Source organism: Panthera onca, chromosome D4 (assembly GCF_046562875.1).
Source record: "Panthera onca isolate mPanOnc1 chromosome D4, mPanOnc1 haplotype 2, whole genome shotgun sequence".
Taxonomy (NCBI): domain Eukaryota; kingdom Metazoa; phylum Chordata; class Mammalia; order Carnivora; family Felidae; genus Panthera; species Panthera onca.
Window position 1 is genome coordinate 37,893,425 of NC_138351.1, and position 13,466 is coordinate 37,906,890.

Consider the following 13,466-nt stretch of genomic DNA (forward strand, 5'->3'; position numbering starts at 1 on the left):
CAATCTTCTTGTATTTATTGAGGCCTGATATTGGTTTTTTATTTATTAATTTTTTAAATTTTTAAAATGTTTATTTATTTTTGAGAGAGAGACAGAGTGCAAGCAGGAGAGGGGCAGAGAGAGAGGGAGACACAGAATTCAAAGCAGGCTTCAGGTTCTGAGCTGTCAGCACAGAGCGCAACGTGCGGCTCAAACTCACAGACCAGGAGATCATGACCTGAGTTGAAGTCAGAGGCTTAACTGACTGAGCCACCCAGGCATCCTGCTGAGGCCTGATTTGTGACCTAATAGGCAATCAGAATTGCATGTGCACTTGAAAAGAATGTGTGGTCTGCTGTTTTAGGATGAAATGTTGTGAATATATCTGTTAAGTCCATCTGGTCCAGTGCGTCATTCAAAGCTATTGTTTACTTGTTTATTTTCTGTTTAGATCATCTATTGATGTAATTGGCGTGTTAAAGTCTCATATAATTACTGTATTATTATCAATTAGTCGCTTTATGTTTGCTATTAATTGTTGCATGTATTTGAGTGTTCCTATTGGGTGCATAAATATTTATAATTGTTAGATCTTCATCTAAATTGTCTTTTTTTAATTATATAGTACCCCTCCAATTTCTTGTTATAGTATTGGTTTTAAACTCTAGTTTGTCCAATATAAGTATTGCTACTGTGGCTTTCTTTTGACATTGATTAACATGATATATGGTTCTCCACCTTCTCACTTTCAATCTTCAGTGTCTGTAGGTCTAAAATGACTCTTCTGTAGGCAGAGTATAGATGTGTCTTGTTTTTTAATCCATTCTGTCACCCTATATATTTTTATTGGAACATCGAGCCCATTTACATTCAAGACAATTATTGATAGATATGTTTTTAGTGCCATTTTATTACTTATTTGGCCTTTGTTTCCAGAAATTTTCTCTAATCTATTCTTTTCTTTGTCTCTTTTGGTCTCCTCTTTGCATTCAACAAGTTCCTTTTATATTTCTCACAGGGCTGATTTAGTGGTCACAAACTCCTTTAGTTTTTCTTTGTCTGGGAAACTTTTTATGTCTCCCTCTATTCTGTATGGTAGCCTAGCTGGTTAGTGTACTCTTGGCTGCAGATTTTCCCCATTCAATGTATTGAATATATCATGCCACTCTCTTCGGGCTTGTCGAATTTCTATTGAGAAATCTTCAGCTAGGTTTATGGGTCTTCCTTTGTAAGTTAAGGACTTATTTGACTTGCTGCTTTTAGGATTTTTTTCTTTATCACTGTATTCAAATTTATTTACAATATGTCTCAGTACTGGCATGCTTTTCTTGATTTTTGTGGGAGTTCTCTGTGCCTCCTGGATCTGGATGTCTGTTTCATACCCACATTAGGGATGTGTTCCACTCAAATAAATTTCCTGCCACTTTTCTCTTTGTTCTTCTTCTGGGACTCCTATAATATGAATGTTATTATGTTTGATGGAGTCACTGAGCTCCTTAAGTCTATTCTCACATTCTATAATTCTTTGTCTCCATTGTTCAGCCACTTTATATTTCATTATTTTGTCCTCTAGGTCACTAAATCATTCCTCTGCTTCTTCCAGCCTGCTGTTCATTGCATCAAGCCTGTTTCCAATCTCTTTTAGAGCATTCTTCATCTCTGATTGATTCTTTTTTAATTTTCTTATCTCTGTGGTAAGGGCCTCCCAGATGTCTTCTATTCTTTTCTCAAGCCCAGTGAATATGCTTATGATTGTTGCTTTAAATTTTCCATCAGACATGTTACTTATATATGTCCCTTAGATCTCTGGTCGTGGCCTAATCTTGTTGTTTCATTTGTGATAAATTTCTCTCTCTTTGCAATTTGTGTAAGCCTCTGCCTTCCTCTGTGTATTAAAAAAGACACTTATGTCTCCTGTTCCTGAAAGTAGTGGCTTTATGAAAGAGAGAAGATGTAGTTTCCAGGACTTGGTGCTGCAGGGAGTGTCTTTGGTGTGTGCTGCATGTGCTGTTGTTGTGTTTTGGCTACTCTGTCTTTTAGACCAGTTGTCTGCAGAGGTTCTCTTTCCCTGCAGTGGATAGTTGTTTGGCCCTTGGATACATTCTGGTCAATTTTAATGAGGTGTCTCTGATTTTCTTGTGAAATGAGACCTGACACCAACTCCACCAGAGCTGAAGCTCTGCAGAACTCTGGTGGGGAGCTGTGGTATAGACAGGGGTTTGTGCTGGTTTTCTGGAGGAGAGACCCACTGCAGTGGGCCTGAGGCAAGTTTGATGGACAAGGGTAGTCCTATTCAAGAGCAAAGGTGTGGGGCTTGGAGTATCCAAGTTAGTCAGCCATTGTGGCTCTGTGTTTTTTCTGGGATGGGTGGAGAAAAATGTCACCAGCCATCACCTTTGTTCCTGGAGAGACATCTCTGTGAATGCTGCCTCTTGGGGAATGCTCTGAGATGAGTAAATAATATCTCCACTGTATGCCCCAGGGATTCTCAGTTCACTGTTTCCTCACTGTCTGCCCCCAGGCTGTTTGCCTGCCTTCTCTCCAGGAGCAACACACCATTCTCCAGACTCTATCCCAGCCAACCAAGCCCTCTGACCTTTAAAACCCCAAGCTTCAAGCCCTGCTGATTACAAGAACTCATGGAATTCAGCCCCTCTCATTTTCCAACCCAATGGCTTTGGGGAAATGCTCTCCTTGTGCATTTCCATGTGTGCTCTCTCTTGTCCTGCTCCAGGAATACAGCTCCTTTCCTTCCACAGCACACATAATCTGTCTCCTAAACCACATTTCTGCACTTCCTACTTTCTTTGATGTGGCCATGTCTTTCCCTTTCATTGTGGTGTTTGTTCTGTCAGTCTTCAGGTCAATATATGGGGCATTTAGGATGATTTGATAGTGACCTAGTTGTGTTCTTGGGATGAGACAAGCCTTCTACTCCACCATCATCTTCCCTTTCTCCTTGCTCTTTTGTAAACTCCTTCTTGGTTCCCATTAAAATGACATGGAACTGTCACTTGTACAGCCAGAACCCAAAGATTGGTGGCTGGCCCCCACCCTGGTCCTGTGCTCAGCAAGAGCAATCGCTTTCTGATATTTCAAAGGAAAAATACCCACCCTGTTCCTGAGCACACTGTAACTGGTTCAATGGGGTAAGTGCAGTGATAGGTATCTACTCTCCCCATCTATTTTTACATGACTGAAGCCTTTTAACTGGGCCTTAACTAAAGCAGGAGTTCCTCTATCATCTGAAGTGAAATGGTCCAGATCAGCAATTTGGTTATTAAATTCCATGGCCTTAAGTCTTACTGTAAAGCAGACTTTATTTTTGTTTCTTTAAGAAATGTTTAATTATCTAACACTGTTTTTTTGCCAAAAAAAAATTACTTCTTGGCTTCTTCCTAAGAATTGTCCTCTAACTCAAAAGTTATGAAGCTTTTGGGTTTAGTTCATTTCCACACAGGTGCTGCATATCATGTTGACAGACAGTGACATTTTAAAGGACTGAATCTTTTCATTTCTTTATTCATCAAAGCTTTGTCAAAAACTACATGGAATAATATAAGTTTGCTTTTTTTTAAAAGAAAAATCATGACTGCCATGCAAATCTAAAATGAACACAAAGACTTTATTTAACTTATTAATTCATAGGGGAAGCAGCAAGATGTTTAAAACCATTTCAAATGAGAATCTTAACAGCACACATATATAGGAACTCAAATATGTTGAAATGAATTTAATAGAAAATACCTTCTTATGGGTGGGATGGTTTTCAGCTCCATCTGACAAAATTCATTTGCATCACTACAGACAATCATTTCATTGCTGTAACCCAACAGTTTTCTACGATTTGAAGAGTTGCGAAATAGCCACAAGTTAATGTGAAGTATAGAGCTCTATAGAATCAGATAAGGAAATGTTCACTAAATGACACTTAGTATTCCATTTCTTCAATTATGTCCTTCATAAACTGTCCTAAAATACTTTAGCAGCAGAATAATGTGGAAAAGTTTAAGGACATGAAACTGACTATAATGAAGTTTCGCTTTATGCACGTGATAAACACACGCAAAAGAGGGGGATTGCAACTAACATTGGGCACCCACAATGTGTAGGTCTTTGCTAATTTGTTTGCATATAATATTGTATTTAATTTTCTTTTTTGAACTTTAAAGGAGGTCCTCTTTATTTTATTATTATTATTTTTTATTGAAAGTGTAATGGGCATACAGTGTTATATTAATTGCAGCTATAAACATAGTGTATTCAATTTTACTAAAAACATTTGAGTTAGGTAATTTTTGTGGGTTGACTGTGCCGTCTTCCCCACTTCCCCCACCAAAAAAAATAAATAAATAAGAAAAATAAATAAAGTTAAGTTGAAATTCCTACCCCTAGCACTGTGAATGTGATCTTATTGGGAAATAGGGTTTTTGCAGATGCAATTAAGATGTAAATTAATATGTGGTCAGATAGATTAGGGTGGGCCCTTAATCCAACTTGACTCTCATCCTTATAAAAATAGGAATGACATAGGCAGACACACCACATATGACAGAGACAGGGACAGGAATATGTGTGAACAAGGCAAAGAACTCTGAAGGTTGCTAGTCACATTAGAATCTAAGAGAAATGAATGATGTAGATTATTCCCTGGAACTGTCAGAAAGAGCATGGTCCTGCTACATGTATTCAGACTTCTGGCCTCCGGAACTGTGACATAATAAATTTCTGTTGATTTAAACTGCCCACTTCGAGGTAATTGTTACAGCAGTCCTAGGAAAGGAATACAGTGTTTTTATATCTATTTTATAATTTGAGATAATTATATCAAAAAGAATGAAGGAATTTAGCAAATATCATACAGATTCTAAGTGTCAGAGTAAAAACTTACCCCAAATTTAAATTTAATCCAAATCTCGTTTTCTCCACTAAGCTGTTTTTAGGTTGACAAAGTTTTGAGTACTATCAGTCATTTAAATTTTTATTAAATATTAAAATGGGAGCACCTGGGCGGCTCAGTCAGTTAAGTGTCCGACATTGGCTCAGGTCATGATCTGCAGTTTGTGGGTTCGAGCCCCACACCAGGCTCTGTGTTGACAGCTCAGAGCCTGGAGCCTGCTTCAGATTCTGTGTCTTCCTCTCTCTCTGCCCCTCCCCTGCTTGTTCTATGTCTTTCAAAAATAAATAAACATTAAAAAAATTTTAAGGTGTATATTAAAATGACTAGTTTCTTATTTATTACTAAATAATTATCATTAATAAAACTTCCTCAAACTGATACCTTTTCTGATTCCTTGAAAAACAAAACAGCTGATCATTGTATTTATTATAACAAATATATTATTGGGCTTTCTTTTCTTTCTTTATACAATGGAAGAAAAACTTAAAATAGGCAAAGACGGGGGGTACCTGGGTGGCTCGGTTGGTTTAGCGTCTGACTTCGGCTCAAGTCATGATTTCATGGTTCTTGAGCCTGAGCCAGGGGTCAGGCTGTCTGCTGACAGCTCAGAGCCTGGAGCCTGCTTCAGATTTTGTGTCTCCCTCTCTCTCTAAACCTCCCCTGTTCATGTTTTGTCTCTCTCTCTGTCTCTAAAAAATGAATAAACATTAAACAAAAATTATTTTTAAAAAGGCTAAGAGAAATATTTTCAAATGTAATTTGAAAACAACAAAAAGGCAGGAAATGAAAAAAAGCTAAGGAATTACGAAAAGGATACCTTTTATTTACTTTTTGCTACTTTCATTGATATAATGATAATTCTTCAGAGAAGCTAAAATAGCTATACACTACTGAGTAAATGAGACCTAAATTAGGTGTCAAGTCTAAATGAATTATAGTGTTTCAGATTATTTACTATAGTGCCAAGTTTTCAATGCTAGATTTGTGAGGTTTTGTTTTGTTTTGTTTTGTTTTAATGTTTATTTATTGTGAGAGAGAGACAGTCAGAGCATGAGTGGGGGAGGGTTAGAGAGAAAGGGACAGAATCCATCCGAAGCAGGCTCCAGGCTCTGAGCTGTCAGCACAGAACCCGACACGGGGATCGAGCTCACAAACTGCAAGATCATGACCTGAGCTGAAGTTGGACGCTTAACTGACTGAACCACCCAGGCACCCCAGATTTGTGAGTTTTAATTATACAGTATAGACAAGAAAATACAAATATAAATTTTGGTTTGTGGCTTATGGTAAACATAGTTATATAAATAATGACTAAGAGAACCCAAATAAATTTAAATCATACATATTTGCCCCAAATACTTTGGTATAGTTAGCATATTTTGGCACATAAAATGTTGGTATATATCTTTATATGTTTGATACCACTGCACACATACACAAACACACATTTTGTGCTCTGCTTTTTTCATATACCATTATGCAACTTAAATTCTGATTAGGAAATGTCTAAAGGTTTAAAAAAAAAAAAAGGAAACACCTAAAGGTTTGTTTTAAAGCCTATTATCTCAGTTTGGTATTTATTGAGTTAGCCGTAAACTAAATTATATTTTAGTGAGACATGTGTTATATATCCATGTCATAGGGTATTTAAAAGTTAGAGTTTCATAAACATTTTTCTAAGAGTCTTAAAAATGAAAGATTCATTGAAAATAAGCAACTACATTTAATTTATATATTTTTAGACACAAAACAAAATATTATCTCCAACTTCTTACCACTTGGGTGGTTATTTCGGTAGATAATGCAGCAGTAATGAAGCCACAATTTTGTTATGTATGCCAAGGTTATAGCTAAAAAGTAATGTTTATTTTTCCTTTGAACTATTATTGGTTTAGTTCTTGTAGATACTAGTGATTGAATCTATAAGAATGGAGTCTATTTTCTTCACTAGTTTTTTTATCTGTCAGAGGCATTATTTTTGGATTTATCTAGCCTTTATTACTGCCATGCAAACACTGCAGGATGATAAGTAATTTTTAAAACTGTCAGAAAGATGTTCAAATATACACATTTCCCCTTGATCTTAAAGAACAGTTTTTATTCCCACCTATGAAACTAGGCAAGAAAATGTGGATGTTCCAGCACAATACAACATACTATTATATACTATTCTTACGGAAAGAACTAAAACTTATCTAGCTGACATTGAATTCATAGAACTACAGAAATCTTTACTAAAAGAACAACTGGATATAAACATACTAAATTTACTTTGTCATATGACTGATTGTTAATTCATTTAGAAGAGAAATAAGGAGTCACACAACCTCATCCGTATTAAATTTGCTGTAAATATCAAAGAAACGAGGACAAACACATGTGCAAGAAACCACCACATTTTTTCAAGGTAACAAAGAACTTTCATATTCCCTATGAGAATTTTCATATATCCATTAGTATATCTTACTATGGAACATTATCCCTGATATTCAGTGCATTTCTATAGTAAAACCTTAATACTAAGCTAGGGCTATGTTTAAAAGCTTATGTTAACAGTTCATATCAAGCCCGAAGAATCAACAAATTCCATATGCAAGTATGTATTGAGACAAGAAAAATAGAGATAAGAGGTTTTTCTTTTCTTTTTTTTCCTTTCTTTTCCTTTCTTCCCCCTACTCTCCTCCCATCCCCTCTCTTCTCCTCTTCTCTTTCTTTCTTTCTTTCTTTCTTTCTTTCTTTCTGAAGAGAGGAGACAAAATAGTATTGTTTCACAATGATGGAAATAATTCATTCAAAAGGAAAATAATGATGATACATGCAAAAGAAGATTGAATTAGTTGAGAAAGTAGAAAAGAATGGTTTTGTTTGCACAAACAATTGAAAAGGATTCATTTTAGATTTGGGTTTCAAAACAGTCAGAGAGTTACTATAAATTAGAAAAAGAGAGTCCAAGTCTTTTACAGTATATTCTCTTGTATATGCTAAGAATAAAACTATATTTAGGTAGAAAATATGACCAGATTCATGAGGTGGCAGTCTGAATCGTTTACATTTTGAAATCAAAGTAATATTCTTTAATATTAAAATCCAGTGATACTGTGCCCCATCTACATATCACAAAGAAATGATATTTCTTCTTCTCTGTGATCAAGCTAAGTGCTTTTTATTCTATCTGATAATTCTAACTCTCTCCTAGGTCTCATGTTGTCCATAATTTAAATCATATATAGTCAGTTGTATGGAAGAGATAAAATCAGAAAAGTCCCTCTCTTTTCAGAGAAGTATGATCCCCTTTAGCCATTAAAAAAATGCCATCAGGCCATTTTTGTATAATTGGCAAGTAAACCATTAGAGTATGAATATTAGTCTTTTGTTTTTATTCCTAGCAACAGTATTGTCTCTGGGCATTTGAGGGGGAAAACTCTCACGGGTAGTTTTATACTTAAGTACTACAGACCTATACAATCAAATGTCCATATGTTATGGAACTACACAGTATGTACGTTATGTTAAGTAGCTTACAACTCCTAACATGTACATGGACAGTGATACTCTTCAGGGCATATCTGTAATGCTAGGATATTAGGTTCCAGCTACCAGATGAGCCCAGAGCCCACCATCATCCATTATATCTGATTCAGCCTCAAAAGCAAAGAAAGAAATCTGTCTTTAAATACCAGGGCCTATTCAGAAATGCCAAGATACAGGCCTTTATTTACAGGATATATCTTTACTTTGTTATAATCAAAATCCCTTTATTAAATCTAAAATGTTAGATATGTCCATCTCTTTTCAGTCAAGAAAACGTATTAGTTAAATGATAACCCTCATGTTAAAAACTACAACTCATTAATGTTCAGAAAGGGCTTGATGTCTTTCCTTCAATTTGTGATTAGAGACCAGGTTCCCAGACCACAGCTGCCACCGTCCCCCAAACCTCCAAAACAAACCCCCAAAACAAACAAACAACAAACAAACAAACAAGACAAAACAAGACTCCAATATTTCTATAGTAATCTAAGTAACTTCATTGTCATTCACTTGAAACACCATTTACTCTTGTGGAAGTCTGATTCCAATCCTTTCCTCAGTTGTGGAGTTCTTTGAAAAGCATATCTAGAAGTCCCTGAGCAATTCCTCATCTACCCTAAAGCTATGCTTTCCACTGTTACATGTCATGAAACATGTTTGCTGTGTCTTGTTCTGGAGCCTTCTATAATGCCTGTGGTAAGTCTGATGCACCATCTCTGGGGCTATAATGTCTGTGGTGAGGCTGACACAACATCTCTAGAACCTCCGAGGACTGAGTCATAGGTTCAGTTACCTCTGAAAAGCCTACAAGAAGCTCCTGAAAAATCACTTCCTGGAACTGTCATGTCATGTACATCTGCTGATTCTGCTTTGATTTGTCAAAACTTTATAGGTTTTTTGTTTAGAATAAAGAATTCAATAAACTATTTTATTCCTGGTGCTACACTCTGCTTATCTCACATATGATCTAATATATAAATTGTCTTTTAATAGTTTGCACTCACAAGTCAATGTCATCTTCTATCCCTATATCTCAAGTATATGTCTACAAATCTGAGTCAGAGAGTAATCTGAGAGAAGAGTTGTAAACTATAGTCAAAATAATCTTTCCTTCCACAAACTGAAGCATTGTATTAAGCCAATATTTGTATGTCTAAAACTTCCTTGGGATAAACCTTTTCCAGAAATTTTCCAAAAGTTTCTTTTCCAGAAGTGTCCCACCCATGAGCCTTCCAGACACGTTTAAGTATGTTTTGTATCTCAGACAAATATAGCACAGATTGCCAAACTAGGAACTGTACTCATCTATAGTTATTATATGAATTTTGATTTGTAATCCATGCAGAGTTGTAAATTGGGATAAGTAAAGGAGGATATTAACCCTCAAAGGATTGTAGGATTGGTTGAAACCTCTAATTCATATCCAAGTCCTATAAATCCAAAATGCCTTTTAATTCCTGGCAAGTTTACACACACAAAATTTTATTTCTTACTGCATTTCCTACGTTCTTACATCTGACTTTTAAATTGAGCATTACCCAAATGAAAACTCAAACTCTTATTTCTTGTTAACATAGGAACTGAACCTAAGACAAAACAAATAATCTTGTAAACACTTAATTAACATATATACTTTTACTAAGGATCAGAGGTGGGAGTTATAATTTAACCTATAAAATATCTTATAAAAACATTTTAAAGCCTTTTAGAACTTTCTAGTCTTCAAAATTTCTTTCAGTGTACCTCACTGAAGTGATATAATCTGGCAATGGCTTATACACAATCAAATGTTTTTTCTGTATTCTATAAACTTTACCTCCTTTCACCTGATTGGCTAGGGAAGTCTAGTTTGTGTATAATTATAATGAAGACAAATGTATTTGTGTTTGTATGATGATTTGGCATTGGCCATCATCCAGGCTCTTACTGCCAGTATTTTTCTCAAGTATCATCTAGATATTTATCCAAACAAAAAAGCTTTTATCTCATTCAATTTCTAATAGTAACTTTTTTGGAGATATTTACTTAGTTTAATATTCTTTAATATAGTTAATATTGTATACCATAGCTATATAAAAAGAAAATCATAAATATGGGAGTGAGGAGGTCATTGAACTCATTAAACCCAGATATTAAAAAGTAACACACACACACACACACACACACACACACACACACGTACACACACAATTTTTCTCACAGGGATTTTACTTTTCCAAGTGTTGTAAGGTATAGAAAGACATGTTATATGGTATCTTTTTCTCTCTGACAGTAAAGTATTCCAGAGAGTTGGTTACCCAGTATAAGAGGATATTGAAAAGTGAAACTAAGGGGAAAAGTTAATCTTATGGTAAGAATGTAAGGAACCAGTTAAGGTATCCTTTCCTAACCATTAAAAACTGGTTGCCATGGTGTCCTGTGTTCCAAAAGAAAAGCAATGAAATAAAAGATCCAGAGAATTTGCAAGAGTCACTGTTTGATTTAGGCACAGGCACTGTTCTTTTAAGAACATTTTTAAATGACTTCTTAAAGCACTTGCAAAGATTTTTCTGCAGGAAAATTTCTAATTTGTAATGACATGTAGTTAACAATTGAACTTTTCTTCATAAGATGTACCCAAATTTATTCACACAAGACCCTTTTCAGAAATGATTTGGCTTTGCTTAGCTGGGGCAGTTGTTAATGGCATTTCATATGTATTTTTCTATAAAAAATGGCATTTCAAGCATTTGAAAACAAGTAAGACATTAATCTTTTGTTGGGTTGAGCTGTATAGCTAGCTGAAACAAAAAATAAAAATTAAAATTAAAATTAAAAAACAACTGGTGTTTGGTGACAGAAACTAAGAATGCTAAGATATAAAAATAATAGGCCATGGCTTCATGAGACTAGATAGGTCTAAGAAGCCAAGCCCATATGGGAAACAGCATTAGGCTTTTTTATATATCACATCTCAGTCAACATTGAATCCTATATGAGGAGGAATGCGTAGAAATTTTAAAAATCCAGTCATGATGAGAAAATTTATCATTTGGATTCAAATGCATTATTTACAGGATAAATCTCCCAGAAAAATTATAAACCATGCATGACTTCACATATAAAGCTCAAAATGGAGCACAGTTGAAAGGCAGTCTCTCCCCTCAGACTATAATTTCTGTGGATGTGCTGGGGCCATGACGGATCGCTCACTTCACAGTTGCAATAAACCAGGACTGTTATGCAATAATAAAGAGCAAAATTTGTGCTGTAGGAGAAGGCCCGGTTGTTCTGAATGTGCAGACCCTAAAACTGTAATTTTGTTAAATAGACACTGGTCTTCCCAGGTGTTGTTCAGGAAATACTTGATTGCAAGAAAGAGAACCCACTCCAGCTCAGGTAAATAAAATACGACCATGTGTTTGCAAACTCCAAGCGGACAGTCCTACAGAAGCGGAGTAAGTACCTCAAGTTCTTAGGAGGAACCGGAGCTCACTTTCTCCTGAGCTTGAACACTAGCTCGATACGGCCCTTTCAGCTTCGAATTTAAAGTAATTCCCAGAATTTATTAAAAACAAAGGGAATTGTTTGGGGGTCCATAATCCAAATTTCTGAGAGAAAGAATCTGATTGGTTCAGGTTGGATCAGAAGTGTACCTCTGGCCCTATCATCTGCTATGTAGCAGAAAGAAGCAACGGGGGGGGGGAGGGGGGGTACTTTCTGAGAGAGGAGTAGGAAGCAGAGCTGTGTGTGATAAGCATTTCTCAGAGAAGTTAGCATAAAACAGAATTCCCTACCAAGGAACAGAAGAAATTTTGTTCTCTTGCTGGTTAGTGCTACTGAGGTGGGAGATAGAGGGCCTGGATATTTTGATAAAGAATGCTGACTCAGGGACTCAATATCTATTCAGCTATGCGTAAGGAGGTCCCTTTATGAGTAAATGGACAAAGGACATGTTGTTGCCTGTTTTGGAGGGGAAGACAGCCACCCCATTTTACCTCAGTAGTCTGATTCTCAGAACGTAGCATCTTTCACATATTTTCATTTAACAAACCCATGTGTCTATGCTGGCAAAGAAAAATACAGAAAAATAACTTGCTGCTCTCACATCTTCAAAATACCATTGGCTTCCTCTACAGCACTGACAGCTCTGGCTGCCTCAGAAAACCTAGTTAGGGACTCAAGTCACAGCGACTTCAGTGCGTTGTCAGGACATTTGACCTTGTTCTCATCGCGCCTGAGATTGCTTAAAGGGATTCCCTAACCATTTGTCTTACATGCACAATAGTGTTGTTAGAATGGTATTCATGGGCTTTGAAGATGATAACTAAATCTAGGTACCACATGCCAAATATAGCCTGACACCAGATGGTTATAAATCTGTTCTCATCTCTCTGAGGAAGTTCTTTTTAAAATTCATGGCTTAAAATAATTCCTTGTACACTGTGCATGTGTATGTATTCTTATACAGTTTTACTAAAAAAAAAAAACAAAAAATAAAAACACTGTATTTATTTCCCTAATATAAACTATATTCTTTTAAAAATAAATAAAAATTAGCATAAAATATACATAAAATAAGAAATCACTAGCTTCTATTCCTGAGCTGTCACTGTACTGCTTAAACTCAGACCCAGTTCAAGGAGGGATTGGACAGGTGGTATATAGAATAAAATGTGTCATGCTTTTCTCTGCTCTGAGTCCAAGATAACTTGCCTAAGCTTGTTGAAGCAATCTTCTGTTAGGTGAGTTTTCTCCTAGGAGATTTATTGCATTATAGACAAAATATGAAGGAAGCATCATGCTGAAATAAAATCTCTGTTAGATTTTGAGACATAGCAATGTTGCGTTGAAACTTTCCCCAAAGAACATAACCCACAAGGGAGTAGACATTCTCATGTCCCTCACATCAGGACCAGGAGGCTGTCTTCCTATTTTCCCAGAAAAAAAAAAAAAATGACAATGACTGTTGCAGAGCATCATGCCCTGAAAATGAGGGGGAGCCGAGTTATAATAGCAGCACTGTCAGGGGTGGTGGCACATTTATAAGGAGAAATATGGGTACTAAGAACAAGGG